Raw genomic sequence first — 25,604 nt, forward strand, 5'->3', positions numbered from 1 at the left:
TACCATGTACGTACACATTTTTTCTCACACTGAAGAGCAATAAATATTTGAATTATTAGCTTTTGGAGCACTAAACATAATTTCCATGAGAGAATCTTCAGAGAGAACTGTTTCCCTCAAAAATAGTTAATCAAATCCCAGCAGAGAATTCACATTTTATATCAGCTTTCAACCCACCACAATTCCTACAATTAATATCACACCACCAATAACACCCTTTCTAAATGCTCCATGTAGTGCAATTTTACATTTGCATAATTAAACACATTCATTAACAATTGTTATTTAAAACATTAAATAAGGTATGCATATTAATCATATAATTTGTAGGAGGTGACGGTATTTGACAATTATAAGTAACTCACAAGCTAATAAAGTTGAAATACATTTAGTCAGCCTAATTTTATTGCCGATTTTACTCGTCAAAGGGTGAAAGGCCTGCACTTAATGTATCTGTTGGTTTGCATGTCATTTTATTTTCTTCCCACTGCAGCTGCTGTATTTTTCCGGATGCCGTTTCTTTAGTTAGCCAACAGATATGTGTTATGCATTATACAACTGATAGTGAGGCTCTCATTGGGAGGAGCAGAAGATGCCACGATGGAACACTTGTGGGACTCCACTTTCATATGTGCCAATGTGATATTCTGTTGCTAAATGCTTTCTTCTCATTTTATGTCATCACTGATAACTTATGGATACACTGGTACCTAAGTCACCCATCCGTAACTTCTTCTCAACCACATCGCCCGCATTTCACACTGCCTATCGTCTACATCCTGTAGACACAGCTGCCATGTATCCATGTTTACCCCATGTAACTATAACTGCTCCATATGTAACTAAGGGTGGGCGTAGTTCGCGAAGTAGCACTTCGCGAAGCTACGCAAAGTGAAGTTCGCACTACGCGAGCTACGCGTAGCACTTCGCGAACTGCGTAGTAACATGTTCGCACTGTGCAAGATGTTGTTTTCAATGATTGCACAGTGCGGACAAGCAACCGGCACTGTGCAATTATTGAAAATGGCATCTTGCACAGTGCGAGCTGTAGTTTTCTGCTGCTCGAGTAGATTTTTACTCGAGCGGCAGCTTTCTCAACGCGAACTGGTAGTTTCTCATCGCGAGCAGTCGCGAGCATACGCGACCCCTCGCAATGAGAAACCTGACCTCCTCGCGTTGGGAATCTCGCCGGGAGGTTTATTTTCCATGCTCGCGATCGCGAACAAGGAAAAAGTCTCGCCGGGATGTCATTTTGCTTGCTCGCGGTCGCCAACTTGAAGTTGAGGACCGCGAGCAAGCAAAAAATGACCGCAGCACTACGCAACACTACGCTACGCGTGTTCGCACTGTGCTACGTGCAGTTCGCGTAGTGCGAAGTAGCGCGAACTTCGCAAACTACGCGAGCGTAGCGTAGTGCTTCGCCCAGGCCTATATGTAACCCGTGCAACTCCTTCTGTCTATCGTATACTGCCTGTTTACACTTTAGCATACACATTTACCTCTGCAGCATGGGGATTGGATGGGAGTCTGGGTCCCAGGGGCTGCTGGGACCCAGGAAGAGGTGAGGCGGCGAACATGATGCGAGGCTGGAGGCGCCTGACGGCAAAAGGTAAATAAAAAAGAAAAGAAAAATGTATTTGGAACACCCCCTCCGTGCCATCCATTCCGTGCGACCGCACCCACCCTGCCACCCTTTGTTTATGGCGGCCACCGATGAAGGCTGCAGCCCGACCCTAAACTAGGTGAACAGCAAAATTGGACATCCAAGCTACAGACCTCAGAAGAAGAATATATTCAGAGGGTTGTGTGTGACGGGATTAACTCTCAAGTGTGAACCACCATTTTGCTCCCAGTTATAGTGCTCTCACAAATTATATCCCTAAGTTCCTGAGATCTGATGGAAAGTTGCATGATTAGGGTAGGAGCACACCCCACAGTCAGAAGGCATGTTGGCTGAAACAGCCTCCCCAGGGGGAAAAGCTATATATCTGCCAAACATTTCCTATAATTCCCATAAAAGGGAGTTAAATGTTTTTATTTAAAACATTTACAGTTTTAGCCCGCTACATTTTCTGTGATAAGATATTTCGGAAGAGATACTGCCAAAAAGTACGCTAGAATAAAGCAGATCTGGGTTTCATTTGTAACATTATGAAAGGTACCTGAGGTTAAATTTAAAATACAGTATCAGTTGTATCTTGACTGTAGTGACTGTGCATATGCCTCCTCTTCTGACGTACTATAATTTGTAAATGAATCTGTTTCTTTAATAAGAATTCTGCAAACATAAACATAGCGACCTATTATCAAACAGCACCTGCAATCAGTGGCGTAACAAAACTTGAGGAGGCCCCCCTGCAAAGCACATGGAGCCCCCCCCCCCTCCCAGCAGCCCGGCCCACCACCTACCACTTTACCCCAGCGACAAAAATAAGTAGTCACCTAAAGCCGTATTTTCAGCACTTATCTGTGCATACTTAGAACAGCAAATATAAATAGAATGCACTTTAATTGTGTTCTAGGGCTGCCGGAATGATGAGATTCATGACTGACAATTAAAGGGAACAAAGACAAAAAAGTCACATTACAAATGAATACATACTTTTTTATTTATAACCCTATTTAGTGCCAAGACGAGGCCTTTTCAGGTTCTTTAAACACATGGCTGGCATTTTTCTCTTGGCAACCCTACTTTATATTCCTTTTCATGAAATGCATTCTCACACTACAGCAGAAAATGTAAATTTCAAATGCAAGGAATCGGCAGTGTGGGGGCCCAGGGAGTATTGTAACCAGAAAAAAACTAAGCCTTGGTAACCAGTTTACAAAGGTATGTTGACTGTGCACCTCAGATAGAGCGTACAGCTGACTGTTGTGGTGCAATGTAGCACCCAACAACACTTTTCAATAATGTTAATCACATGCCCACATGTTATAGCGTTCACTGGGAAGAGCTTATATAGCACATAGCTCAGAAATACCATATAGATGGATGGCAGGCAGCTCCTAAGAGAATTGTAAGTAGTTTAAAACACATGCAAGCATCGAACAGAATGCTCTGGACAGACCTTGCATACACCTCACATAGCGCAGATATACTATTCAGCTGGCTGCAATGTGGCCCCGAAGAGCACTTTTCAATAGCATGGAACACACACAAACTTCCAACACAACACATTAAATAGAACATTTTGCTTACATCTAAATAAGCACAGACATGGCATTTGGGCCGTGGGCCATATTTTCCATAGAATGCAGTATATAAACATAAATAACGTAACATAACATGTAATTGCTGCTCCTATTGTTGTGTAACTCTATCTATAACTTGGTCATCAGAATGTGCTACAACAAAGACAATGATGCTGGGATGCTGAACAGGACAGATGGCCAACCCATCTTCACTACTGAGAGGCTCAGAAGCGCACCATTTAATTTATGAGGCAGACCGCCTGGCCGCAGAACTGATATGAGGCAACTGGTGCACCCCTGCTGCAGCTGCGCACTACAACTACTGCGCTGATGGCTCGAACTCTACGCCACTCTACTCTATGCCACTGCACTCTACTCCACTGCAGTCTACTTTTTACCACTCTGCACCACTCTAATCTGCGTCACTCTACTCTACGCCATTGCACCAATGCACTCTGCGTCAATACAGTCTATACCACTTTACTCAAAACCAATCCAGTCTATGCCAATCTACACTGCACCACTGTACTTAATACCAGTTCACTCTAGGCCACTTTGCTCCACTCTGTAACACTCCACTCTTTGACGCTCTTCTCCACTCTGTCACTCTGACACTACATGCGCCATTCCACTCTACACCATTGGACTCTACGTACTGCAGTCTACTCTGCACCACTCCACTCTACTCTATTCTGCACCACTCTACACTGCATCACTCTACACCACTCTACGCCAATGTACTGTATGCCACTTTGATAAAAACCAATGCACTCTAAGCTACTTCACTCTAAGCCAGTCTACTCTCCACCACTGTACTTTATGCCACTTCATTCTAAGCCACTCTAATCCACTCTACAACTCTCCACTATATGCTGCTCTAATCCACTCTAAGCCACTCTGAGGCACTTCTCCACTCTATGACACTCTATGCTACTCCCTCTACTCCACTTCATGCCATTTTACTCCACTATATTCTACAGTACAGTCCAGTCTACGCCACTACACTCCATGCCACTCCACTCAAACACTCTATGCCGCTCCACACTACACTACTCCACTCTATGCCATTTCATTCTACTACACTACTCCTCTCTATGCCACTCTACTCTACAACAATCTACTCCACGTCCACACCACACTACTCTATAACACTGTACTCCACTCTACGCAACACACTCTATGCCACTCCACTCTGCTTTTCACCACTCCACAACACTCTATGCCACTACACTCTATGACACACTGCTTCACTCTACAATACTCAACTATATGACACTCTAATACACTCTACACCCTTCCAATCTACAACACTCTACTACCTCCATGACACTCCACAACACTATGCCAGTTCACCCTATGCAACTCCTTGACACTCCACTCAACTCTACTCTACACCACTCCATGATTCTACGCAACTCCATAACAGCCCACTCTACTCCACGACACTCTGCATTACGACACTAACTATCTTATAGCCATGCTGAACAGCTGCCAAGCTGGTGTTCAACAGGGCTAAAACATATTGGCAAAACCAATAGCTCTTGCATTGCGGAGATCTACTGGATTTGCCAGTACTTGTTTAAGAATAAGCAGTGGCACGTGGTACCACTGCCAGTTCTGTTCAAAAAAAATATTTTGTTAAACATTTTTAAACGGGAAGGGTCCAAGAGGTCGCTCGCAGCCCCCTTCCTATTTGTGAATGGTTACCACCTCCTTCGAAGTGTCAGTAAAAAATTAAAGTTTTGTGACTGTAATTCAGTCGCAAAACATTAATACATACCACTGCGATTCTGTAGCAAGTTAATTAATAGCAATTTGAATTTTTTTATAAATGAAAATGCTTTGTTGCAGTTGCAAATGGCCTTATTCTGTGAATTGGGCCGTTTGCAACCTCCAAACAAGTTTTGTGCATCTGATCGTTTGTTCTTTATTTTACTAAAAATAATTGTTTTAGCTTTCCAAACCTTGCCTTTCAAGACATTATTGGAATTGATGATTGTACAGGTCGAGAATGAGGTACATTGGAAGAGCAAGGTGTCGCACTGTAACAGAAGTGAATGTCATGTCAGGATTTCGGTACATTAGCAGAGCCGTAAGATCTCTGGACAACTATAACCGTAGGTCTATAATCATGTTTCCAGGGGAACATTCTGGAGAAAGTGCTTGCCTTCCAACTTCTAGATGTGTTATTTGAAAATTTGTATAGTGCTCGAATGCCCAAGGACGTCTAGGCGCTCTGCTGTTGCCGGAGAGTAACTTCTAAGTAATAATCCCCAACCATCTTCAGATAATTATGCAGCACTGGAAAAGCCACCCTCAAGGTGTTCTCTTGTTATGGGACGACTGCGATGTGACCCTACTTTTGAAACACTACCAGCTCAGCAGCTTTTGAGAACACCCACTCGGGAGAAAATACCTCCCCAGTCTTAAATGGTCGCTGAACAGTTCGCATCTTCCCTAGAAAGCTGCACCCTAAACGTGTCGTGACAGGTCTTCCTGCAGACCAACCTCATAGACGTTCAAGTTTCAATAATCTATTCTCTCGCTGGTTATCTTTAAATTAATAAATGGAAACTCTGGCATAATTAGTGCAACCATGCACCAACTGCCAAGGACAAACGCTCAGACACCCAGAACAGTGTGGTCCACGAGACTGGGCCCTAATGCAAATCAACCTCCTTATGTACAGTCGTACTTCGTGGGGCCCTCAGGATGCACCTCGGAGGGCCACTGGCAGCATGTCTTCCAGGGGCGCCTCCCTGTCCATCTGGGCTGCTTGGAGTGTCTTTCAACTACTCAGCAGGATACGGTCTCACAGCAGAGCTCTGAAACCACCCAGGTCACCATGAAACCTCTGGCTCTCAGCTCTCCAGCCCGTACTAAGCATTAAATTCCAAACAAAGCAGGCTAGGTATATGTTTAAGGTCTAATGAGCATCTTGCCCTCTTAGGAGCTACCGCACAGGGAAAGTTTATTATTGGGTTAAAAGCAACCAGTGATCTTGAAAACTGTGAAATGGCCTTGTCACGCTATACCAGTTCAACAAGACAACTAACTGTCCTAGTAAAGAGGATGGAGTATTCTGGGCTCAACTTTCCTTCACCCTTAAAGAATTCCATATAATTCAAATTGTATAATTTATTATGCCATATAACTAATATTTATTTAATTAAATATGAATGTTTACTTTAATGTAATACATTTTTAATATGCTTTAATATTAGTATTAGTATTATATTAATATATAATGAATTCCACATAAGTTAGAGCTATGTCCAACTATCAGCATCTTGAGAGTTCTTGCTTCCAAAGAGCAGAAAAAAGAGTTTACAACCTAAACATGAGAATAGTCTGAGTACTCTACACGGAGGGCTCTGCTCTTTGTCAGGAATCAGTGTCATCTACGCAGCAGTAGCCTCTGGCTGGCAGGGTTAGAATTCTGATATGGCGGGTAGATTCCTTCATTACTCCACTCAAGTGGACTGCTTTCTATGAGGCATCCCTGCTGACTCTGTGTAATCGTGCTTTTGGCTAAGACTCTTTGAAGTGGCGGATACCAGCATCACAGATTCTTCTACTACGCTCAGTGCTTAATTTGACCCGGTGGTTTCTTGTGCTCGGCACTGGCAATTAATTGTCAGCACTGGTTCTAGTGATAGTCCACCACATGGTGCACTATCTGTCCAATTATGAGATGAGCACAACAACAGTGTTTAATAAGTCAATATCCATTAAAAAAGAAAAATACATGTCGCTCATATAGCTTTGGGTGGCCTGGATTAGTCTGAATTATCACACTTGTAGGAGTGTGATGGTTGGTTCTGATGGTACAGTCATTGGCAGCGCTTTCTGGGGCAATGGGTGGTGCTGGCTGTAGTGGCCTCCTGAGAAGGGCCCCTGCACTTACGTTTTTTTTTTTACAAATTAAGCAATGTCCGCACTTGAGGAACCCCCACAAGATTTCTAAATTTACCCCTTGTTGGACATCAGTTCCAGGACAGGTGCTGGGGATATATTCTCCTTTTTTCGCTTTGGTTTTAGAAGAATCCCTCCAGACAAAGGAAACTCAAAGACCTGGACATACGAGTGTGCAAAGCCCTCAAGTGTTCAGAAACGTCTCATTGTTCCATTACTCGGCTCCCTTTATGCACAAAAAGCCCTCAGCTTTCACCACAGAACTGCCCCCACATGGTTTCCTCAACTGGCCAGCTTTGTAAAAGGAGCAGACGAGTGTACGGGGCACTGGGAACGTGGGTTTGCTACTTCACAAAATGCTTCAATGGAGTATTTTATGGTATTGTCCACAAGACGGCAGTACAGCCACTTGTTCCAAAAGTGGAAAGTTTAAGGTTTTAAGATACACAAATTAGTAGTTTTCTTTCACCTGAAAGGTTTAAAAGTAGTTGTTGGTCTCTGACCTGGGAACTTTGAGACCTCTGAGCAAGGCCATTATTCATTCAAAATGTAAAAAACAGTTCAGTTAGAAACTAAAGCAAAACAAATAACAGGATTTGTCTAAAAATGATGAGGCATATATAACCATATATAACCAAACAATGAAAGGAGTTCAAAGAAAAACAATATATGTTCACCGGGTCTTCGTAGCTGGTATTAGAAAAGAATATGCACTGTAGAAAAGGATACAGTGTTTGCGAGCCTCGAATAGTACCAACATGCCACAAAAATGAAAGCGGCACTCCCAGCCCATGCTGATGGCGGTGGAGTGGAGGAAATATTTGAAACGTGAGGAAGTATAGGCAACAGACTGACTCACCTTGACATGAGCCTTGGCCTGCAGCTTCAGTGGTAGGCGCAAGGCCGCGAGCGGGTGGCAGAACACCGGACAATAATTAAATTAAGGCCGCACCAGTCCGTCCTGGGCTGCACGGTCCCTCTCAGCTGCCTCACCCCCACGCGCACTTTTATTTGCGCAAAGAGGCATGCGCATGAGAATTACTAGCCTCGCATTAGGATGAAGACTGCGCATATGCGGCTGCGCACCATTCCAGTCCTGCACCATTCAATGTATGGGGAGGCCACCGCGTGTGTAACTACTGCGAGCGTAACGTAACTCCCAGCATCAGAGACAGATCGGACCGGTTGTGCGGAGTGCTAAGTGTGGTTGCTGGCTGTGCGGCCGCGGAGGGGGCCCCTGGAGTGTGGGGGTCCCCCCACTGCAGGGGCTGCGGGGGCCTGTGTTATGCCCCTGCCTGCAAAGTATCATTATTTTTTGCGGAATGAGCAACACCAATCAATCAATCAGTCAGTCAGGAGAATTGTAAGCGCGCTACTCACCCGTGAGGGTCTCGAGGTGCTGGGATACCATGGGATAGTTACACACTAAAACAGTGATGTAGAAAAAATCTGAAACTCCTTGCACAATATTAACTTGGGTACAATCTTTGGTAGTGTCAATTGCACACAATATTCCATGTTTCATTCTTTTAATTTTTACTGGTTGTGCGATCCTGATTAAAGCAATTTAGACAGATAACTTCCTACATTTTTATTTTTATTAATGTTATACAGTTAGAACAAGCTTGAATCAGCTAATGATTTTTCCTCATGTAAACAGACACTGGACAAAGATTCTGAAGACAGGCAATTCGGTCACTTTTTAAGTTTTAGAGGTCTCTAGCCTATTTGGATGTTTCTATTTATAGCTTCCAACAAGTTGTTAAGACTTTTTTCTCATTAGAGAAGTATATCCAGTGGCCAGATGTCGACAGTCACATAACCCTTTCTGTGCCCCTTGTTACTTTAATTGTTTCCGGTTTGATTTTCACGAAAGGAAGTAAACTCAGATGCTTCACTCAGCTTTTCAATCCCACTAGATTTGTAATCACACTTTTGGAGAACACAAGAATCGATTTAATCAGCTTTATTTATTTGTACACAATTATGGTTTAAACGTGTTTCTTCAACAAAGTACAGTAGAGTTAAGAGTTCTGATAACTTTCTTATAGGAAAACACTATTGGAAATGAGGTTACTGATCGAGGAGAGGGGGTTGAAAACCTCAAGTAGCAACCACAATTTCTGTCAGGGTGAAGTCACAAGCAAACCAAATTAACCTGTGCTTAACCATCTGGTACCTTGGCACAAAGCAGACAGGCTTAACTTAGAGGCAATGTGTAAAGTATTTAGGCAGCACTTCAAACAGTAATAAAGTGAAAACACAACACAAAGAAAAATCTCACATCAAGTTATAAAATTAAAGTGAAATGTAATAAATCATTTGAGAACAACACCACAAAAATCGAATCAGTAGAACCAGAGATATTTTTAAACACGTTAGTGAAAATAGTGCCTAGAACCACAAAGCACCAACTGTGATGATCTGGTTGTACAGGACTGGGACAAAGTCACAATTTCAGGCTGACCGCAATGAAGCACGGGCCGGGTACAGGGACCAAGTTAGGGCCTCTGAACAAAGTACCTTAAATCCTGGTTGCAGAGCATTGCGATATCCTACATTGAGGATGCGTCACACAGCTGCAGTTCTGAGGAGCTATGGGGCTGTGATGTGGAGTTGTGTGTCATCATTGAGGATGCCATCCATGATGGACTTGTGATGCAAAATCTATGTTGAAGATGTGTTACGCACCTGCATTCTGTAGACGCTTCGGGGCTGTGATGTTAAGTCCTGCGTCATTGACAAGGATGACATCGATGAGGAGCTTGTGATGTGAAGGCCTGCACAGATGATGCGGTATGTAGTAGTGGTTCTAAGGAGACTGCGGGATGAAGACCTGCATCGATGATGTGTCAAGTTGCATGGGTTCCGAAGCAGAGCTGTGAGGATTTGCATTGTGCTGCATCCACTCTGTCCAGAGGACCATAGCTGGACTGGCAGAGCACCTTCAGGACCAGTTCCAAAGGCCCAGGACTGGGTTGGCACCACTTGAGGAGTAGGCCTCACAGCAGACAGAGTCCAGGTGGTGGCTCAAGGTGGTTGGAGCTTTTTCTGTCCCTGAGGCTCTGATCAGGAGGCCATTTAAGGGGCTACTTAAGTGTGTGGCGAAATAAGTGCTGCAGGCCCACAAGTAGCAATTAATGTACAGGACTTAGGCACAGGAAGTACCAATGTACTAGGAACTTACAAGTAAATGTAATATATGCAAAATTGGTTTATTCTACTATGTTTAGATGAGAGAGCACAAGCACTTTAGCACTGATTATCAGTGGTAAAATGTGCAGAGTTCTAAATCCAACATAAAATCTGCAAAAATGGAGCAGTAAAGCTAAGAGTCTGGAGGAAGACCACCCTTAGGCTTACAGGTCTAATACATCATCCCCCCCGACACTCAAATAAAATCAAACCATATAACTGTCAATTACAAGCTCATGAAATTAGAATTCTTCAACTATTGATTCTGTGTGCCTGACAGGAAAAGGGAGAAAGCACAGTGAGAAAGAAAAAGAAATCATGTAAGTGAACTGTTTAAACATAACCCTTGTGCTACCTTGAAAGTGACTTCAATGCAGCCCATCTGAAGAGAATCACAGAAGGGCCAAGTCTATCACACAGAGTAACTAACACCCCATTTGTCCACCTCTAATCACACATGAAAATGCTCTCACACCAAGAGATCATTCACCACCAGAGAAGTCTTTACTTCTAAGGCAAAGATTCAAAATGTAAGTCTCGAATGAACAGGAGTTGTGAATTACCCACCATCATTTTCTTCCCCCATAATACAGCCTTCGGTAGTACTTGCTCCATTCTGCCATTGCTATGGTAGATATCACCATGTCACCAGTTTCAGTATGACATTTCTAAGGTCTGTGGAACAACCAAAATGCACCACTGAGAAGCAGCGCGGCTGTTGCAAGTAGGAGTGGTGGGGCTGGCTGAGGGGATTTTGATTACTTATTACATTTTCCCTTGTGGTCGTCTCTCAATGTCCCCCACAGCGTGCCCCACTTCCTCACCGTTCTTACCTACAGCGGCCGTTGCTGCTGAGAAGTTATCTTACTCTCTCCGCATCCAGGTTTAACAGGTCACTAAACGCTTTACTTCAAAAGAGCCAGAATAGATCGGTGCCGGAACCGCTAGCACTCTTGGATGCCCTAAATTATACACGTTTTCCATTTTCAGATCCTGCTGAGAAATGCCTTCAACTTTGTTGGTGTTAAATATGAGCAGGTCTTGCATTTCCTCGACAGTCCGCTTGGCCTGGCTGTCCAAGGAATGAAGTCTGCTCTCAGCGATTTCTGAACTTGGAACTTAAAGCTGAGTCCTCTCACTGTACAATGAAGTACATAACAAAGCCTTTCAAAGTGTCACCAAGATAACACATGGCATGTAGTTTGCAATAGCTCTGCACTGACATATTGGAACTACCCATTTCTTGTGACACCCAGTCATAGTAATATTCCTGAGAAACTAATTACATGTTTCCTTGAAAAGTGCAAATGTATGGGACAAAACATCTATCAGATGTTCTATCAAAGTAATTTTGTAACATCTACATGCAACAATAATAAAACAAAAGATCCTTAGGACTGAAGAATATTCTCATGCCATTCATCACAAACTTCCCAAACTTTTAATTCCTATGTGTGCATGTGCTGTCTTTGAAGTTGTAATTTATAGACCAGCTTTTTTTCTCATTTGGAAGAAAAAGCCAATGAACTAGTCTAATAAGGAGCAGGGATTTGGGGTTTAATAAAACTATGGTCTGGTTTCAATATAAGGGGACAAATGTTTTAGAATGCTTTGCACAATACTAATGCCATCCAGCTTCCTTTAGTTCTGTGACTGCATACATCATAGTGATGACATAGATCAATGTCCCTTTAGCTAGATAATCATTATCTCTCTATATCACGCTGACTGACTCCCATGGGATAGTCTGTAGCAAACCTCTTTAACTAAACTCAAGGAGGGAAAGATCACAGGTAGACTATTAATTATGCCGGTGACATCAGAGAAATTCCCAAGTTTGAGATATGTGAAAGTCAATAACAAACATGATTTTCAATAACATTTTTACCAAAGCGTGTACCTCCCATAGAAATGTCTCGCATGATACCAGCACAAGAGTGGCTTGTAGAAAAAATTTCAAACTGAGAAACGTTTTCTGCTCCAATCAGTCTCCTTTCGGTGTCTCCTGAGTCTTAGTTTTACACGAGGAGCACACTCGGGTAAAAAAGTGACACAAGATACAAGAAACACACATTTTGCAACAAAAACGTAATTTTGTGAATTTTGTGTTGAATTTCATGAAATTTCTCGGGAAAAGGTTATGCGGTTTCACACACCCTTAACCAAAAGCTTAATGTGAGCTGAAACTGACCTTTCATAAAGACCAAACAATCAGTTTCACTATAGGTGAACTGGATTATGTGAGGACTATCTGGTTTACCATTAGTAGGTTGCTAGAAGCAGCAAGGATTTCCTCAGGGAGAAATGTATTTGGTATTTGTGCAACAAGACGTAAAAACACAAAAACAGGATTACTGTTGAGTACTAAAGAAATCAAAATTTTAAAACCCTAAAAAGAGAAACATGAATTAATCAAAAGGATATACAAATAAATATGCAAAAGAAACAATTGATGGACAGAATGCTGGACAATGCAGACATTCACCCTCAGTCACAAGGATCTGGGTTAAATCCATCCTTCTTTTGCTCACCACACCACCCCAGATTGGACCCAGCCTATGCAAATCAGTCTTGACCCTGTTCCTTGTGGGAACAGTCCAGCCCGAACTGCCAAGCCAGGTCCTCCCTGGACCGGAAACAAACATCCTGGGACCGGTTTCAGGGCATCACCATTCATCAGCCAGGCTAGCTTGAATCCAGTGCTGTAGTGAGCACGGGACCAAGTCTTGGCATACCCTTCACACTTAGGGCGATATATGCAAAAGAAACAATTGATGGACGGAATGCTGGACAATGCAGACATTCACCCCCAGTCACACTGATCTGGGTTTAATCCATCATTCTTTTGCTCACCACACCACCCCAGATTGGACCTAGCCATATGCAAATCAGTCATGGCCCTGTTCCTTGTGGGAACAGTCCAGCCCAAACTGACAAGCCAGGTCCTCCCTGGACCGGAAACAAGCATCCTGGGACCGGTTTCAGGGCAACACCCTTCATCAGCCAGGCTAGCTTGAATCCAGTGGTGTAGTGAGCACGGGACCCACATCTGGGCAAAAGGAACAATTGCCTCTGGAGTCAAGCTATCCTGGCTGATGAAGACTGAAAGCCCGAAACTGGTCCTAGGATTCTTGTTTCCAGTCCAGGGAGCACTGGCCTGGCAGTTTGGGCTGGACTGTTCCCATTGGGCGCAGGGTCAAGACTGATTTGCATATGGCTGGGCCCAAACTGGAATGGCAAGGTGAGCAAAAAAATGATGGATTTAGGCCAAGATCTCTGTACAGTGGTGAATGTATAACATTGTTCTGCATTCTGTCCATCAATTGTTGTTTTTGCATTTGTCACCCCAAGTGGGACGGGTATGCCCAGACGTGGGTCCCGTGCTCTCCATGCCACTGGAGTCAATCTATCCTGGCTGATGAGGGCTGAAAGCCTTAAACCGGTCCTAGGATGCTTGCTTCCAGTCAAGGGAGGACCTGGCCTGGCAGCTTGGGCTGGACTGTTCCTTTTGGACGCAGGGTCAAGACTGATTTGCATATGGCTGGGTCCAAACTGGAATGGCATGGTGAGCAAAAAAACGATGGATTTAGGCCCAGATCTCTGTACTGGGGTGAATGTATGACAATGTTCTGCATTCTGTCCATCAATTGTTGTTTTTGTATACAAATAAATACAACAGGATATAGGGTTGAGGAGTTAATGTAAAACAATAAAAACATTACCCACTGCACTGGAAAGAGGGTGAGACCAAATTTGACCCAAGATGGAGGCTATTAAAGTAAAAGCTGATTGTCTATCCCAATCGTAACACTTTCCTTCAGACTTAGGGGCCAATTACGTTCTCATCCGGAAAGCATTCCTATCGATTTGGTCCCTGAATGCTTTCCGGACGACTTAGATCGGGTTAGTCTGAATGAGCGATTTGGATGTATCCGGATGCTTCTTGATACCATTTGGTCTGATTTGTCATTGACATTAATGGGAGCCTGTGTTTCGAACGAGAACACAGACTCCAATTGAAGGGGGTGGCTGGGAAAAACCTTGCACCCTGTAGCAGGCACCCCATGGTGCCTGCCACACTGTGCATGGTTGGAAAGGGAGGGTCCCTTGGTTACCCCCATGGACCCGATTTGGAGGGCCTCGGGTGAATGGGGGCCTGCTAAGATCCCCCAAAGACAGATTCTGGCATCGGATTTCTTCCGGAGAAATTAAATCGGAACGGCTATCCGAATTGGTCATCGGAATCACTCGCTTGAAAACCGAGTCCATAGAGCTGTACGATTCGGCTCCAAAAGAAGCGACCTGTCTGAATTGCCTTTTGGAATCGATTCAGACAGCCCTGCCGGTTTTCAGGCATCGTAATCGATTGCTGGGAACTGTGTACAATTCAGTCAGAAACAAGAGTGCGAATCGGCAAACCCAAATCCAATTCGTAGCCCTTCCGGATGAGATCATAATTGGTCCTTTAGTATAATTATGTGTGTGAAAAAAACTTTAGTGGGGCAATGTTATGCTAAAGATACTTCTAAAGCACCATACACCCTAAAGTTTCATGGCGCTGGAATCCAAGGGACACTACAGCTAAAAGATTCATTTATGCGCCTGGCGGACCAGCCAGGTCTTTAGATGTTTCCTATATTGAGAATACGATGTCAACGATCTGATATCCAGAGGGACAGAGTTCCAAAATTTAGGGGCAAAGACAGTGAATCTTAGTCCACCCAGTTTTCTGCGTTTAAAAGATGGGATAGCTAGAAAAATTAGTTGGAAAACCTAATCTCCCGAGAAGGGGAGTTTCGCTGTACCAGAGAAGATACAAACACTGGGGATTTGCCATGAAGTGCTTCAAAGATGATGCATCCCAGCTGAAATGCACTGTGTTTGACTACCGAGAGCCAGTGTAGTCTTTCATCAACGGGGTGACATGGTGCCATTTAGGCTTGTGGTGGATAAGTCTGGGAGCCTGATTTTGCACCAATTGTAGTTTGATTGATATACCAAAGAAGAGTGTGTTGGCATAATCAATATGAGAGATGACTAAAGCCAATACTACTTGGGTCTTGGCTTCAGTCATAAGGAATCTGCTGATCTTTCTGATCTTTGAAAGCTGAAAGAAACAGGAAGAAACCCCCATCCTAATCTGAGATTTCATAGACAGGTCACTGTCAATTGTGATGTTTCAGTAAGCCAGAAGTTAGAATTGCAGGGGTTTGATGGCCCACCAATTAGGATCAGTTCTGTTTTGTCTGGGTTTAGTTTCAGGTGGTTGCTGTTCATCCGGCTGCTTATATGTTGCATGGTGGATTGGAAGTTAGAAACGGAGGCGGCTGGATTGTCAATGTCAATGTCAAAGATCAATTGGAGATTGCCAGCATAGTTGAAGGTGCAAACCTTACTTTTGCCTAGGGAGTGAATAAGGGGGAGTAGGTACAAGTTAAAAAGGTGCCGTGAGAGGGAGGAACCCTGTGGCACCCCACATGTCAATTTAACCCTGGGGGAGGAGAATTGGGTGAGGCGTACTGCTTGAGAGTGATCCTCTAGAGAGGATGTGAGCCAATTAAGAGCCAGGCCCTGTATCCCAGCGTACTGACACGGTCAGCCAGAAGTTCATGGTCGACCGACTCGAATGCTGCAGAGAGATCGAGAAGTACCAGGGCCTGCCTGGTGCCCTTGTCGGCCCTTTTCCTTAGTTCGTCCAGGACCATCAAAATGACAGCCTCTGTAGAATGGGTGGGGCAGAAACCTGCATGGTGGGGCTCAAGATAGTGGATCGTTAAATAAATTAGGTGAGGCAATTTGCCACATGAGCTTTCTGGACCTTGGCTAGAAAGGAGAGTAAGGAAATGGGCTGATAGTTTGTAAGAGCTAAAGGGTCTGCCCCTGATTTCTTCAAGATAGGAACAATTTCTGCTTCTTTGAATACATTAGGGAAAGTGGCCTGAGTGAGGGAGTTGTTCAGAAGCGCAAGAGGGGGGTCTGGACATCTGAGGAAGGCTTGCCTTAATGTATATGGAGAGCAGAAATCCGTTGGAGAGCCAGGTCCAACTTTCCATAGTAGGTTTGAGAAGGCTTCCCTGGTGATAGGAGGGAGAGTGAGAGTTCCTGAGCATAGATGGTTGAGCTTTAGGGGCAGGGGGCATTAGCAGGTAAACTAGACTTGATGGTGATAATTGTTTCAATAAAATGAGGATTGAGTGAGTCACATAATGCTTAAGTGTGGACAGATTTCGCTGTGACTCTATCCAGTTTGGATAGCTCGGCAACAATAGCAAAGATTTCCTTAGGTTTGTTGGTTGAGCTCAATATCTTGTTGGAGAAGTTGGCTGCCTTAGTTTGTAAGATGGCATTTTTGTACTGTTTAAGATAAGTTAGATATAGAGTAATTTCATCTCCAGTCACGTTCTGCTTGGCGTTGAGCAAGTTTTTTAAGTTTTAAATCTTTAGAAAACCAACATTGGGCATCGTAGTGTCTCACTATTTTGACTTTCTTAAGAAGTGCGAAGCTATCACTGGTGGTCTCTAGCCACAATTTGATGCTTTCTTCATGTTTATTAATCAGAAGCTCTTCAGGTGGGTCTGTAGTAGCTAGCAAGTGACAGACGTTTCCGATGTTGAAATGTCTCCAATTTCTTGCCATATGGCTTTCCTTAGTGAGGGGCTTAGCTAAGTGCAGGTTGGTGAGGGAGAATTTGATCAAATAATGGTCAGACCAGGTGCAAGGGTAGATCCTTAAATTGGAGACCGTCAAGTTGGATGTCCCAACTTGGTCAAGGATGTGGCCTTTGATGTGAGTGGGAGCTGTTACATGCTGGACATAGTTCAGCCCAGTAAATAAGTCAGTCAATTCGACAGAGTTAGTGCCACCCATTCTATCATTACCCCAGTAATTGAAGTCCCCAATTATTAGGATTTTGGCGTAATTGATGACTAGGTGGGAGATTTTTTCACCCAGTTGTTGGAGAAATGATGGTATGTGATAGGGGGCTCTGTAATTTAGTACGCAGATCAAGGGGGTGCATGGGGAATCAAGTTTTAAGATTAAGCAGTCGACTGACGGCATGCCCAGCGCAGTAAGAGAAGTAAACTCTAGCTTCTGATGAACTATAGCTACAACCCCTCCCACTACTTTCCCGGGTCCCTATAAGCTGAAAAATGTTATAGTTACTAGGGAGTGCTGCTAATATGTCTGGGGTAGACTCTTCAGAGACCCAAGTTTCGGTGAGAAAAGGTATAACCGGTTTGTCTGAGTCCAGAAGCTGGAATATTTCTAGTTGGTGTTTTACCAAGGAGCGAGTTTTTAGGTAAGTGACTGTTAGTTCAGTCCACCCATGACAGAGAAGTGTAGAGGGATCTTTACTTATGAAGTTGTTTTGCCTGTTGAGTTTGTCCGGGCAGGGAGGCCTGAGAGTAAGTTCAGGGAGGAGCTCTCCATGCTTCATGATACTGAGATTAATACATTTAGAGCGAGTAGCAGTTTCAAGCATATATTTGCTGGCACACAAGCGTTTCAACTCAACTGGGGGAATAGCTTAATATTTGAGCACAATGTCTGGCCCCTGGCCCCGGTTGGCTGCAGATGGGCTTGCCTTTGGCAATAATTGGTTCCTCGTAAAGAGTGTATCCGGAGTAATTTGCCTGACACCGGAAGAGAAGGTGCCGAGCGCATATGGCCTGGTACTTCCCGAGACCCCTATTTACCTTTTGTACCCGCAGCCCTTGTACGGATAGGGTTTCCCTCCCTCCTTCAAGACAATTAATAAGACCACACCAACTTTACTTTTTGGATTAGGGGGAGTAACCCCCCGGCCGTATTTATTACAAAATTAAAAAACATTATTTATTCACATTATGTATAATTACGCAGAAAGTCCGGATACATTGTTAGACAGATGATGTAACGTCGCTAAACTTAAACGCTAATACACACGACACTCCTACCGTAAATCTAACAATGCATATATTCACTTTCTGTGTGTCCCCTCTAGAGCCTACGGCAAGGGCAATGACTGGCAGCCTCTAGAATCCCAACAAACTACAATTTACTCTGCCGGAGTAGGCTTGTGCTTGCGCAGGGGGTACAGCTTATCGGACGGATATTCTCCCCCGGGCCCCCCCTACGCCCTGTGCCTTAAACTCCATAAACAGGGGCTGCAAAATTCTGCATACTTGCGCCCTGATGCGCCTGCACATGCGAGGGTGGCCACAGGCCCACTGGGAAGAGTGTCTTCCCCGGCCCCGCACCCTGACAGCCTACCTACCAGCTGTCACTGCCCCTGGAGTTACATGGTTCTGACCGCTAAGGACCGAAGACTATGCTTACCAATCATGACCTTACCGCCACAGGACAGCATAGTTGCCCGACTATCTGTCCTCCCCCTCAGCCCACTAGGAAGGTCATGCCCTGTTACTCGCCCACCCCTGGACTCAACTAACCCTTTGTCCCAGGCGAGCCGGGTCATTACCCCCCAGGAGCAAGATCCGGGCTGCTGGTGGTCCCTTACTTTCTATTTCCAGCGTAGCTCCCCAGTCCCCTGCATGGCTCTGCGTGCCGTCTGCCCTGTCCCTGAAACTCTATTCTTGTTCCTGACTTACGCACCCTGGCCTCTTGAAACTGCAGGAAAAATGAAAATAGAACATCCGTCAATGTATTGCCCCACTGACAGGCTAAAATGTACACTACTGCACATGATACTATGTAACAGTATACTGATGCAAAACTTTCCCTGAGTCACAGGTTAGAGAAACTTGCAATTCATATGAAACAGACACAATGGGCTACAGCAAGTCAGCTGAATCCAAAACTGCATCTTGGATTGGCAAAACCTGTCACTCTTCTGTCCCTGGACTGGACTCAACTAAAAACTCTTCGCCCCAGGCGAGTCGGGTTGTTACCCCCTAGGTGCATGTCCATGAAACTATACTCTCATTCCCAAATTACGCACCTTGGCCTAGTGAAACTGCAAGCAAACATGAAAATAGCACATCCGTCTGTGTATTGCCCTACTGACAGGCTAAAACCTCCCTACTGTACATGATACTATGTAACAGTGTAATGATGCAAATTTCTCCCTGAGTCACAGGGTAAAGAAACTTGCAAGTCACGTGAAACAGAACCAATGGGCTACAGCAAGTCAGCTGAAACCAAACCAGTGTCTTTGATGGCGAAAACCCATGACTCTTTAACTGAAAGATAGTGAAGCGTAACCCATCGCCACGTAGCAGAAGTCGCCCTGACAGCTCGCCGTCATTGCGGTATGGGTCACTTCCCAGGCGTCACCTTCATGGATCCACCATACATAAAGGAACCTAAAAACACAGATGGTTAGTGCTCCTAGCCTTTGGATAAGAGATACCTTCTTGGTCCCTTACGCTTTTTCCTACCCTCAGCCCAGGTTGCAGAGGTATGGTGTGACAACGCGGACATGGAATGCGCAAGCAAAACGGCTGCATAGGTACTGTGTGCCACCGCATATGTATCTAGTGTGAAAAGGTCTCCCCCTGTAAAAGCACAGGGTGCGCAGGTATTGTATGATATGACCTAGCCATCTAATGCCGGAATGCGCCCAAGCGTAGATACCGTGACACGAAACACGGACATCCACTGCATAAGTGTTCGGGCACAAGGGCGCCGAGGAACTGTTACACAATACCTAATAATATCAGTGTATGAGCACAAGGGGGGTGGGGGTGACAAACCCCAGGTAAATAAAGCTTGATCACACAAGTACAAAAGGGGGCACATAGGTACCATGTGGCACGACACAGACATACTAATGCCTAAGCGTTCCGGCCCAAGGGTGCCAAAATACTGTGTGATACAATACATAAGTGATCACGAGTGTATGAGCACAAGGGTGCATAGGTACTGTGTGACAAACCACAGGCATATCTGGTGAACATGCACCAGCACACAGGTGCAGAGATATAGTGTGACATAACCAGCTTCCAATGCATATACGTCCACGTGATGGGTGCATATATGCTACTTGACAACAGACTCCTAATTCCTATTCATACTTGTAACAGCACCCGAGTGCTTATGGCTACCTGACAGATTCCTAATTCACATTTGTAACCCCCCACGCGTGCCTATGGAACTCTTGAAGGTCTAAGGCCTGGGGTGTAGTGAAATTACAGTACCAATACTGTACATAATTGACCGAGGCAGGTGCCTTGCGAGACTGACATCAAAGACTTGGAGTATATTGACGTGACCTCACCCTGGCTTGGAATGTCTTGATGTAATGCCCATAGTAAGCAGTCATGCTTTTACTCTGGAAAAAACGTCAATGACCATCCCGTGGCAAACTATTGGACCCTTCATAAATGCGCAGCATCGCGTTCCTCGCGCGTCATATTGACCAGACACATTCTTACTCCACGAGCAAGTTCTAGCTCAAAATTGTGGCTAGCAATTTGAGAGAGCTAACCAGCCTGTCTACACGTTTTAACAAGCAGGGATATGTTCGCATTCGCAAGGCTTTGTTTGTGGAACTACAAGAATAACGGGTAATATACCGTATATATATATATACCTCGCTGGCTGACTTGAAGCAGGGCTTTTAAAACTTTACATTGACATAAGGAGCGTTGCATGTGATTTTCCATGAGAGCGCCCAGCATAGCGCCATTTGCATTAAGTGAAGGAACATTGAAAATCATATTATTAATTAGGAGCGCCTAGCATAGCACCGGTTATATTTACCTGAAGAACATAGAAATCAGACTTTCAGTTCTGACCACTTAGCATAGCCTACACTGTGCCATTTGCATTAGGTGAGGCACATTGAAAATCATATTACCAAATAAGAGCGCCTAGCATAGCACCTGGTACATTTACTTGTGGAACATTGAAATCAGACTTTCAATTCTGACCCTTTAGATTAGCCTAGATAGGGAACATTGTGTGTGACTTTCAATGAGAGCGTCTGACACACACTCTGCACTTTTCTATTGAAATCAAACTTCCAATTAAATTAAAAACGCCTAGCATAGCACCAGTTGCATTACGTAAGGAACATTGAAATCAGACTTTCAATGAGAGCGCCTAGCATAGCACCAGTTCCATTAAGTGAGGAAGAGTGTAATCAAAAATCCAAGTAAGAGCACCTAGCATATCCAGCTGTATTACCTGAAGAACATCAGATTTTCAGAGAGACTTAGAGAGTGCTAAGCCTAGTACCAGTCCCTCACACTTCCAAATGAGAGTGCTATCGTAGTATCAGTTGCATAACCTGCGGGACATTGAAATAAGACTTTTCAATGAGAGCACTAGTGTAGCACCAGTTGCGTTAGCTGGTGGCCTTGAAATCTAGCCATGACAAGCTGAGACCCACTCGTGCCCACTGCACAATTGGGGCCAGATCACAAGATCTGGGCTCAGAGCGTATTTGAAATATAGCCTAGCTGAAATAAGACATGGTATTGGAAGCACTTTAGCATTGCTTTATAGCATTATATGAGGACACATTCATATTTGTTAGGCACCGGTAGATTACACGACCTCCTGTCTAACTCCTTCAAACAAGGTGTAGACACCCCCTGACCACATGAACAAATCTTTGCTCGAGGGCCTGGTCCACGTATACATATAGCGCATCAGTAATTACCCGGAGGCAGGCTCTTAAACAAGTGAAATCCCTTTTTAGATCAAACTTTCTGTGAAGTTTCTAAGCAGCTATTGCAGTGATCTCAACACCGATGTTACCCCCGATAAATGGCTGCCCAATTGTAACCCACTATGGGCATACTTACAGCGCGTCAGTAAGTACAGAGGCAGGCTACTAAAAAACTGAACCCCTTTGAAATTAAACTTTCTGTGAAGTTTCTAAACCGCTATTGAAGCGATCTCAACACTGATGTTACCCCCGACAAATGGTTGCCCGATGAAAACCGATTATGGGCATACATACAGCGTGTCAGTAATTACAGAGGTAGGCCATTACAACAAAAGTGAACCCCTTTCAAATTAAACTTTCTGTGAAGTTTCAAAGCAGCCATTGAGGTGATCTCAAAAAACTGCTGTTGCACCCGACAAATGGCAGCCCTATGGCCTACATGGGCACACTATCACGTGCAAAAATACCACAATACTGGGGGCGGTGCTGGCCCACAGCACTGGCATGCAGCAAAGGCACGCATGCCATTTAGTGTCCACAGCTAAAATTGCTTTTGATATCAAAACAGTTCTAGCATGCCATCTTTCATTCTAGTACAGAATCATATTTAAAGAAGTTAAAACATAAAAACTTTTCAGAGCTCTGCTGCTACCCAAATTTAATTTCCGAGTCATAAAAACCACATGACAAGTCTCTGGTCGCAGGCTTGGCACGCATACACATACAGAGCGTCAGTAATTACATAGAGTCAGGCTTTTAAAAAAAGTGAAACCCCATTGAATCAAACTTTCAGTGAAATTTCATAATAGCTAACAATGCGATCACAAAACTGACATTACGCCCGATGAATAGCTGCCCGATGATAACCTCCCATGTTACACAGAGGCAGGCTAATACAAAATTAAACCCCTACTTTTGAGCAACACTATCACTTGCAAAATACCACCACACTGGCGGCAATGCTGGCACACAGCACTAGCTTGTACCAGAGGGACGCATGGTAAAACGTGTTATGTGAGGGCGGTAGCAACGAACTGGTTTTGCGACCCAGACATCACAGCAGTTAGTGGAAGTGCACTGAGGGGAAAACACTGCTAGTTTATTTGGCACGAAGAACAAAACCACACGACTGACCTATATGCCAGGAACACAAGTACACTGGCATCAGATGTTAATTACTAAATGCTTTACTAGAGGTTACAAAGGGAAACATAATTAACAATTCCTATTCAAATATTTCACGTTTATTCCTTCACAGTCCCCGCATGCTACGGGCTGCATCTAGTCACGGGTCTGCAGCAGCCACCCACAATTGACTAGATGACCAGGCGCACTACCACATCTGCCTCGAAACACACGGGCTAAAGTTTCCACTAATGTACAATATGCTCACGCTGTCGTATGGCTGCCCAGCCATAACACAAAAAGGAGGTTTCCTCTCCCAAGCGCTGAACCACGGGAAAAAACGAAGCCTCGGTATAGCTAAATACATGTAAGGTCTCAAAGGCGAGACCGATTGTATTACACATGCTTGTTAATTACAACTTGCACTGAAACTTGGCAACAAATAATAGAAGTACCTAAATGGTACTGTTTGCAACTGCGTTAAGGACATTGAACAATCCAGTTTATGCCCCTAATCAGACAACCATCCAAAGTTCTCAACTTCACAGCAATTACATTATACAAGATATTTCTTCGTTAAGTTAAACTTCGGAAACTTGAGCCGCAGCGCCACCTAGTGTTAAGAAGTGTGCTTTTTAAAGCTGGGGCTCCAACACGGAACCCCAGCTCCGCAATCTGCAGCTCTGCCGGATGTGCCACGTTCTCTCGCTAGACTAGCTCCTAATGCAATTCCGTGCCAGGGAGTCCACAAACTGCCCAACCCTGGGGGCACTAGAGTCTGCTTTGTAAATGAGGGGCCATGGTTTCATACGCACAATCAACTACTCGAAGATTACCACTACAAAAGGCAATAACACTTTGACTTTCTTTGTTTTGAAGATCTTTCTTTTGAACGGCTCCTTATATACAAGCACACAACAAACAATTACGGAAAAAACGTTGCTTTCTGTGTCTTGACCGATTCCACTCGCTGCCATTACTGAAAAATTTCTAGCATGGCCAGTTCCTGAGACTCAGACACAAACTGGAGCATTATACACGTTCTCACAGACAAGCGCTTATATTTGAGCAACAACTAAAAGGAATGTAGTTGACTGGATGCCAGGCACGCAACACCCATTGGACTTAAAGGGCTTCAGGCCCCCCCCATCGTGTGTGGCAGCCCAGGATGAGACAGCTTCCCGGGAACACACACAGCCGCACCGAGCACTTCACAGGTCTTTAAAAGACCATTTACATGTTAATGAGGCCTCGCTGTTGTTTCACCCCTTCTAAGAGCCCCTGCAGCTCCACTTTGCCTATTGCTTAAAGATTCAGCCCCCCGACATTTTTTCTTAGCCTCCCCCCTGAAATTTGGCTCTAGTTGCGCCTCTGCTGGATGCCATTATTAAAGACGTGGACGAGGGAGCGCAATCATCACAGGCAGGCCCTCACAGATTCCACCAACCATTAGGATGAGAACCCTACCCATTTAGGCATACCAAATCAAGTAAAGAAAATTAGTTGAAGGACCCAACCACGGCGCGAAAACAGGCATAGCAACAAATAAAACGCGGCTGGAGAGGGAGCATTCATATGCGCCCACCGATCGCTACAAAGCTAGCGTGAAAAAATGCGCAAAACATGCCAGGCGATCTTACGAACTATCCCTCGCCCCTGCGCCCACTGCAACCTTCAGCAGGGCAAAATGGTGTGCCACCAGGGGCCGCCGCGACGAACGGTGCTCCCACGTTGACAAGGCTGCCCACCATGCCGCGGGGCTTCCGGCTGGAATCCTTCTCCGTTTGCTGTTGTCCGCTCGAGTTCCAAAAGCTCCTCCGCCACTCCCCCGCTGCCGAGACCAGTTGCCGGCTCCACAGCTACGAGACCACAAACCTGTAGAGGAAACAAAAGAGGGTAAACAAATTACGGGCCGCTGGTGGCCCGGGTGCTGTGCCTGCGGGGAGCAAAGAACAAGAGACTGTTCTGCTCCCCGCACCCCCCTTTTAAGGGGAGGCACAGGCCAGGCTGGAGTAAACTGGTCATACCCCCCAAAGTTGGGTACCCTAGTGAACCGGAAGCACTAAAGTGCTTCCGGTTCACGCCCCTCCGTACCCCGCCTATGGGACCCACACAGGAGGTGGGATTGCTCCCACCTTCTACTAGCCCCTGGGGACCGGTGTGACCGCCATAATGGCGGCACGCGCTATTCTAGCGCTCGGCCTTATCCAGTGCATGTGCCAAGCAAGTCGATTCAGATTGAACAAACAATTTAAAATAAGAGAGTCAATTCTAAAAGTTTTTTTAAAAAATAAGCAGAATAAGAGCTAGTTAAAAGAACAGCGTGCTGAGCAGCGAGGCGGCAGTCATACCTAGGATGGCAGGGCTGGAAGATGTATACAGTAAAGGCTCTACATTGCCAAATACCTCTTTTCTGGGGACATGCTACATCTTTAAACCTCATGGTTAAAACCTGAACACGAGAATTTTAGCAAATTAGGTAATATGTTTCTAAGGGTGACTTTGCATGTTGTCCCTACCTCAAAAATTGTAAAGTTTCAGTGTCTGCAAAACGCTTTG

The 25,604-nt window shown here is 44.7% G+C and overlaps 1 long non-coding RNA gene across 1 annotated transcript in view; it reads right to left on the reverse strand.

Annotated features, from left to right (window-relative positions):
* Positions 1–25,078, reverse strand: part of LOC146864173 (uncharacterized) — a 41,305-nt gene extending 16,227 nt beyond the window's left edge. The window contains exon 1 of the long non-coding RNA XR_014970064.1: positions 24,686–25,078. This is a non-coding gene — a long non-coding RNA (uncharacterized LOC146864173). The remainder of the gene's footprint in view (positions 1–24,685) is intronic.
* Positions 25,079–25,604: the final 526 nt, after the last annotated feature.

Source organism: Triturus cristatus, chromosome 2_1 (genome assembly GCF_964204655.1).
Source record: "Triturus cristatus chromosome 2_1, aTriCri1.1, whole genome shotgun sequence".
Lineage (NCBI taxonomy): Eukaryota > Metazoa > Chordata > Amphibia > Caudata > Salamandridae > Triturus > Triturus cristatus.